General features: G+C 41.9%; 1 long non-coding RNA gene across 1 annotated transcript; it reads left to right on the top strand.

Annotated features, from left to right (window-relative positions):
* The first annotated feature begins 276 nt into the window (after nucleotides 1–276).
* LOC132638476 (uncharacterized) lies at nucleotides 277–1,672 on the top strand. Its single transcript, XR_009581754.1, has 4 exons — nucleotides 277–348; nucleotides 441–511; nucleotides 1,177–1,276; nucleotides 1,389–1,672. It is a non-coding gene; the product is annotated as an uncharacterized LOC132638476 (long non-coding RNA).
* The last annotated feature ends 6,136 nt before the right edge of the window (nucleotides 1,673–7,808 follow it).

The following is a 7,808-nucleotide window of genomic DNA, read 5'->3' as shown; positions in this document are numbered from 1 at the left end:
CTAGTTTGGATACCAGTTCCATGTGGAACACTAGAGTCTCTTTGTTGCTTCTTTTTGCCTCTTCCTCCCCCTTTGAGACACTTTGGTGAGATGTCCCCTTGTATTAATGATGACTGATAGTGCTGCTCGAGTGATTGGCCATCCATATCATTTCTACCATCACTGCATTGTATCATGTTACCCTGACTGTCTACTTGTTTATTTAAGTTGCTATCCCCATCCTCCGTATTTTGCTGTGACTTTTTACCACTGCTGACTGGGCTTGTATATTGTACAGGTACATGTATATCCTCCTTGCTCTGTCCAGTGTCCTCCATATTATATAGTGGATCCCCATTAGAACTATTGGTACCTCTTTTTTTTTCATTTAATTCTATACCTTGTAACCTGTCTTTATTGGTAACATGTGATGATTCACTCATTATTGTTGTTACTTGCAGGTTTTCATCTTCTGGTGCTTTCTCTCCTATGATAGAGCTTTTCTTTTCCCTTATATCTGCTTGCTGGTCAGGTAATGTATTTATTTCTTTTGCTTCTTCTATATTCTTCTGGCTGCTACTATCATCTTCTTCATGGCTTTCATCTCCCCCTTCTTCTAACCTCTTAAGGGATAAACTTATTGGCTGCCTTTTATCAGAATGAAAAACCCTCTCAATCCATTCATTTGTGTTTGCTGGAACACTTTCATCACTTTTGCTTTCCTCCCTTTCTTCTGTATTAGCTATGTCTTCCTGATGCTTCTCTTCTAAAACTACAAATGTATTGGTTGTTTTCATTCCTTCTACTGCATGTTGTTCCTTTTCCACTTCTGCAATAATAACCCCTGACTTATCCTTGATGTATTTATTGTTTCTCCTTTGCATCCATTCCTTCTTACCGTGATAATTCCACCCTTTGTTATTGTTCTCCCTTTTCTGTTGTACTACTGTGGACTCCTCTGCTTGAAAAGCTTTCATCTCTTCTCTATGTTTCTTTTGCAATTCTGGATTCAAAATTCTGCATTCAGTTTCTCCATGCCCTTGTAATTTGCAATGTTTGCAATATTTTGGCAAATAGTCATAATTTATCTTGATCCATTTTGATTTGTTTTTTCCAGTATTTTCATCTACTTCTGCAATATTGATTCTATAAGGATGAGTTGCTAATAAATCAATTTGCACCTTCACTTTTGCACAGCTAGGCCTGGTCCTATTTGCCGTAGCCAAATCCACTGTCAAAGGCTTTCCTACTGCAGTTGCCATGGAGAAAACAGCTTCTCTTGCAAAAAAATTTGGAGGTAGGTCTGGAAAGCTAATCCAAGCTATTGCCACTGATGTTTCTTCTTCTGGTTTGAACCATGGGTCCCAAATTAATGGTCTCATCTGACAATATCTCTCATGTACTTTAAGGTAATATGCTGGAGTGGATAGCATCTTCACATAATCTTCAAAGAGAGAAAATCTAATCAGAATGTATCTTTCATCAATAAGGCCAATGGTGGCATTCCCTTTGATTGCACATTGTACTGGAATTACTTCTCTTAGTTTCTTTATGTCTATGATATCATAAGAGAATTTGCCCAAGATTGCATATTGTAAATCTTCTTTGATTATCATCTGGTGTATTTCCTTAGAATTCCAAGTTATGTGGGGTTCACCATCTACAAAAATAACAGTCTTGGATGGGATATTAATCTGTTGTGTATTTTGTACTGCTGTTGGAGGCTTCAAAAGATTTGCATAATTCTATTCTTTATCTTTTCCGTTGGGCATATCTAAAGGGACGTTTAGGGGTTGTGTACTACTGGTTGGTTGGGTTGTTGATTTTGAAAGAACTGATGCAGTCCTGGTATTGTGGGTAGGTTTAAGGGATGGGAAAGTGGAAAAATACTGTGAATGGTTAGGTGGAATATGCTCCGGTGGAGGCTGTCCACCGGCCGAGGTGGCCATAGCGGCCCACGGTGGCTGTGGTGCTTGATTGAGAAATATTTCTGATAAGTCTATATAAGTTTTGGAAGTGTTGAAAGAATTATGGCATTATATTGGAAAGTAGACTAATAGTATCATATTATGTTTTTATTGTGATTGTTGATGTTGTTGGTGATTGTTGGTGGGTTGTTGTTGAATATTCCGAGCCGAGTTAAATTCTCGGGGTGTCAAAGTTATAGGGGAAGTGCTGCCGAAATTTCGGTAGCCAAGTATAACCCAAAGATCAAAATGTTAACTTTCATGAATAGTAACTGGTAAAAGTGACCATTTGCAGTTTTTGGACGAAACGGGAATTGAGATTTGACGAACGTAAGGCGCAATCCAGGTATGTAAAGCCTACCTTTCCTTCTTTTGGCATGTCCTAGTTATACTAGGTTAAGATCGGACCCTCGGGGATAATTCTGTTCTTGGAAATCCAAGTTTAATTTTGGCCACTATTCATTCAGCGCAATTGAAGCCTATTCCTCACATTTGGTTGAAAGAATGTTCAAACCTTCATAACTTTTGCTATTGTGTCCGAATCTCTCCGAAACTTTTGTAGATGGCTTTATGGAGCCTAAAGTCTGTGATTTGTGTCCGCTGCCTCGATTTGACTCAAGGTGGGCCCGCAAGCCCCGAGGTTTCCCTTATTTGGTTGTTTGGCTCATTTTTGTTTGATATGAAAAGTAATCATTTGCCTATGACTCAAAGGTCTGTTTGAAATTTCCTGTATCGTTATTGAATGTTTTGTACTATGAATGATGTTAGATTTTCGGAAAATGATCTGTGAATTGCTTTTCAAAGGTTTTGCAGTTTGGAACTTCGTAACTTCCATATATAAATTTTGATCGCCCTGACTCCTACCCCGAGCCTTCTGGCGTCGGTATATGCCTATATGTAATTATATGTCGAGTCTTGTAAATTACTTTTGATATGCATATGGTTTCTGCACTACTCCGTTCGTGCCATTCGCTATGATTTCGTTCGTCGATACCCGGGCCGGCTTTGTGATCGTGCGCGCTATACCATATTCGGAAGTATGATGTGTTACGGTTTTCGAGGCCTCGCCATAGGGCCGGTTACCGTCTATGGAGTTATGATGTGATATGGCATTTGATATGTTCTGATGATGTGGTATGTGTGTGATACGATTTGTCTGGAGACTGTACGGAGATTTGAAAAACTTCTGGAGTATGATGTGTTGTGGCACCAGCGTCGGGGGTGACCATGTTCCTAAGCCCTATACATGATTTTTATTTGCATTTGTACATTTATCTTACGTATTGGTTTGATTTGCTACTTTGACGTTTGTGTTTGTTCCTTCTGACTCCAGTTATGATTGTGATTTCTGTACCTTCTGCTTTACATACTCAGTACTTCTCCCGTACTGACCCCCTGTTCTTCGGGGGGCTACGTTTCATGCCCGCAGGTACAGAAGCTCGTTCGGGTGATCCTCCGGTTTAGGCTACCTATTCTGCTATTTTGGAGGGCTCCCCTTGATCCGGAGCTTAACTTTTGGTACATACCTCTTGCTGTGCGTGTGTTCTGTACATTTGTGGTTGTGTGGGTACGGCGGGGCCCTGTCCCGTCATATGTTCGCATGTTCTGTTTTGTTTTAGAGGCCTGTAGTCATGTTTGTGGGTCGTGGGTCCGGTGTGTTCGTATGTGGTTCTGTTTTACGTTCTTAAGCGGCCCGTATGCTATTATGGCCAAGACGGCCCATAAGTTTGTACGTGTTTGTGTGTGCATTTGGGCGATGTATATTCCGCCACCTTTCTGATTTTGATATGACTGTCCTGCACAGGCGACCGCTTAAGATAAGTGTTTGTTCAATGCTTGTGTGACGTCTGCTATTAGTTTTCAGTTCGAATAACGTATGTTAAGTCTGAATGAGTCTGAATATGATGATCTGGTTTGTGAGTCTGTTTGGGGTGCCTAAGTAGGGTGCCAGTCGCGGCCCACGGGGTTGGGTCGTGACAGAAGTGGTATCAGAGCGGTTTGTCCTCGGAATGTCTACAGGCCGTGTCTCGTAGAGTCTTGTTTATCGATGTGTTGTGCACCACATCTATAAACAGGAGGCTACAGGGCATTTAGGGTGTTACTCTTCTTTGGATTCTTAGATCGTGCGATAAAGCTGTATGATTAGGATAATTCTCCCCTACGAATTGCTGTATCTACAGCGAGGCTCCAAAGAGCAGAAGTGTCGGTATTTGGGGAAAATGTTTCTGACCCTCTTCCTGCAGGTGATTGTAGGTTGATAAATAATGAAGAGGAGCGCTTCGGATGATGGGGATGGGGGTGCTAATAAGGCCCCTAGGACATCACCAGGACCGAGTAGGCAGATCCCCACCTACTCGATTGAGACAGACCCTTCGGAGGATCCAGAGACAATTCCTCCAGAGTTTTTGATCCCCAGAGCAGAGGCTCCCAGGGAAGACAATTATGACACCGACCCTTCGGAGGACCCAGCGACGATACCTCCAGAGTTTCTTACTCCCAGGGAGGAGGATAGCCCCGATGCTGAGCCACCAGAGCATCCCTCTGGGACGCCGAAGGAGGAGGTTCCCGAGGATGTGCCAGCAGCTCTGGTAGTGGAGCAGTATGTTAGACAGGCTTCCCCGGAGAGTGTTACGCTCTACTCCAGCCCTTTGTCCTAGCCGTCGGTGAACCAGGAATTGCCAGGCTATCTACACTCCTCCGATTCAGATGCAGGTAATAGTGGGGGCCAGACAGACGACGATGATGAGGGGCACAGTTCCCACAGCAGCTCCCCAGGATAGACCCGAGTTTGATCAGTTATGAGTACGTAAGTTTCCTAAAATTCTCGATATGTGTATGATATCTGTAAAACGTTGTTCAATGACGATAACGGAAATTTAAAAGGATTAGCGACCTAGTGATCGAAGGCAAGGGCGACTGAGATGTCCCCACCGTCAGTGTGAGTCTGGAAATCCTGGATGAAAGTAAACAGGAAAGTACCTCCGATGCCGTTTGAGATGGGCACGTGTGGTAAGTGTCGACGACGTTATAATTCTTATTTGAAGTTATCAGCCCCGTGTGGCTGCGATACGACATGATATGTATGTGTGTGTATATGTGTTGGCCCTGTGAGGCATGATTGGTATTTCTGGTGTACAGGTTTTGGATAGTAAGAGAAACAGAGGAACCTCTGCCCAAATATTTCCAGAGATATGGAAGTAAATATGTAGACTAAGTACCAAAAAGGTCCCGCTATACTTGTCGGACTTTAGTTTTCTTCTGTCGGTGGCCGGAGAACACCTTACGGTGATATTTTATCAGATTCCACCGACTATTTGGAGGCGGAATTCGTGGGACGAAGACTTAAATCCGTGGGTTATCCGTAATCATATGTATATGTGTATGAAAGTGAATGTTGAAGATTCAGAAAGGCAGCACGGTAATTGTACGACTTAGCCGGGGGTGGGACCCGCTATAAAAATTTTCCAAAAATTTGCTAAGACCCTGATTTGCTCTAAAATTTCGTGACAAAGGTCGTGCGGGGCGATCGCCGAAATTATATCAGCCCTAACGCGTCGAAATGCATGAAAGTTTCGGGGTTAAGCGTGCTCAAGCCAGAGCAATTCTGGGATGGGTGACCCCCTGGGAAGTAATGCAAAGTTTTGCACAAGTGTAGGTATGATGGATATAAATGGAAATTTGGGGTAATCTAAAGGAAAGGAGAATGTGTGGAGTAATTAGTGCCCTTACAAGGGTCGCGCAGAACGATGCGGGCTGAATGGGCAAAAAGAAAAAGGGGCAACACCGCTCGGGAAATTGAGCGAATTCGAATAACGGTCAAAGACGTTCGCCAGTAAGATATTAGTATGTATGTGTGTATGTGTATGTGTATGTGTATGATTTTCGTTTGGTGCCCATGTGGGTTAAGAGCCGAGTCCCGGCAACTAACGTTGTGATAGACGAAAGGTTTTACTAAACCGAATACATGAAGCGATGCGGGGGTGAGGACACAAATGTTGTCAAGGACTAGGAAAACCCCTATTCCATTATGACTCAGTCTGGTATGACGATGTCTGAAAAGGAAAAGGAGTATGGATGGTAGGAAAGACGAAAGATAAGAAATGCGAATAAGCGGAATCTTTGAAAGACTCGATAAGCGACACGCGAGACGATTTGTATGATAACTTGGCTAACCAGGTTACCAATAAGGGAATTTTCCATAAATCACTGGAGCCTTACTAAGATTGATCTGATTCGGCTTCAGATTCTATCTGTTATACTCCTGCACTTTCGATTCTGCTAAGGCTCTGCCTATTACGTCTCTGTGCTTCTGAACTCGATTATGTTCCCACCTGATAAATCTTTGTACATCCGATTCTGAATATGTTTCTGGTCGACATACTTCTGTATGATTGATTCTGATTACGTTTCTGTCTGACATATCTCTGTGCGATTAACTCTGATTACGAATTTGTCTGACACACCTCTGTATGTCTGACTCCGGATATGAATCCGTCCGATATGCTTCTACGCGTCCGGTTCTAGTTCTGAATCTGTTGGTATGAAGTGTCTGGTATGAAGTGGGATTACGAAAACGTGGTAGAAATCTCAGGAGTGTAACAAGAAATGATATGGACTATGACGTCTGGAAAGCGTTTGTCTGTTACAAGAATATAGCTTATGGTTCGATGATTATGTGGGGTATGAGAAAATATATTATGAAGGCATTTGAATCAGTAATGTGAAAAATTACCCCATAATGTTGGTAAAGAGGCCATGTCGGAAAGTCAACAAAAGACGACTATAAAGAAAACCCTCCCGAAGTGGTATGACGTCCCATAAGGTTAATTTAACATTCGAGGGAATGTTTTTAAAGGGGGGGAGGATGTTACATCCGGCATTTTTGTTTATTCGAAAAATTCAAGATAAATTGACTTGTGATAAATAAGGCCATAATTGGACATCACTTGGTATGAAGGTGTAGGTTATGCTTACAATGGTGTGGAATTACGAAAGGTGGCCAAGGGCGAAATTGGAATTTTGGAAACTTGCTCCATGAATTACAAAATTAGCCAACAAATTTTGGACTCAAAAAAATTAAGAAAATGAGGCCCAAAACCAAGAGGCCCAACCGGCCAAGGCTTGACCCAAAGCCCATGGATTAAATAATTTCCATGTGGAATTATATATGTCATCTTTATCCTAAGAATGTTCAAGAAAGAAACAAAGAAAGAACAAGAGGTAAAGAAAAGGGGGCATTTCGGGTTTGAGAGAGAAAAAGAAAGAAAAGAAAGAAAAATTTTGGAGCCTAATCCTTGAGTTTGAAATTCAATTCTTGTGGGAATACTACTAAGTGCAAAGTCTTCTACAACTTGGTACAATTAGTTTGGCAAGAGGACAAGTTTGGTGCCAAGTGAAAACTTGAAGGAGAGGTAAGAATTTTACCCATTTTATGCCATGAAATATATGTATGTATGTTATAGTATGTGTGAATGAATGAAAAACTTGGAAACTTTGTGTGTTGGGATGGTGTTCATGGTGGCCGAATTTATGCATGAATTGTATGTTCAAGATGGCTTGAATGCATGTTGTAATTTAGTTGTAGTATGATGGAAATTGTATTAGAAATGAAAGTGGAATGAATTAGTGGAAGTTGGGGAAAGTGTCATGTGGCCGTGGGGTGTAATGTTGATGATGGAATGTGAAATTTTCTTCGTTAGTATGTTAATTGTGTTAATCGTGAAGCGAATGAAAAGATAATGGATTTTGTTGTTATAGAAAAATGACTATTAAGTTGTTGTCACGACCCAGCCCCGTGGGCCGCGACTGGTGCCCTTCTGGGACACCCCAAACGAACTCACACCCAAACCATCGCAATCAGCC

Source organism: Lycium barbarum, chromosome 4 (genome assembly GCF_019175385.1).
Source record: "Lycium barbarum isolate Lr01 chromosome 4, ASM1917538v2, whole genome shotgun sequence".
Classification (NCBI taxonomy): Eukaryota; Viridiplantae; Streptophyta; class Magnoliopsida; order Solanales; family Solanaceae; genus Lycium; species Lycium barbarum.
This window is presented reverse-complemented; position numbering and strand designations above follow the sequence as displayed.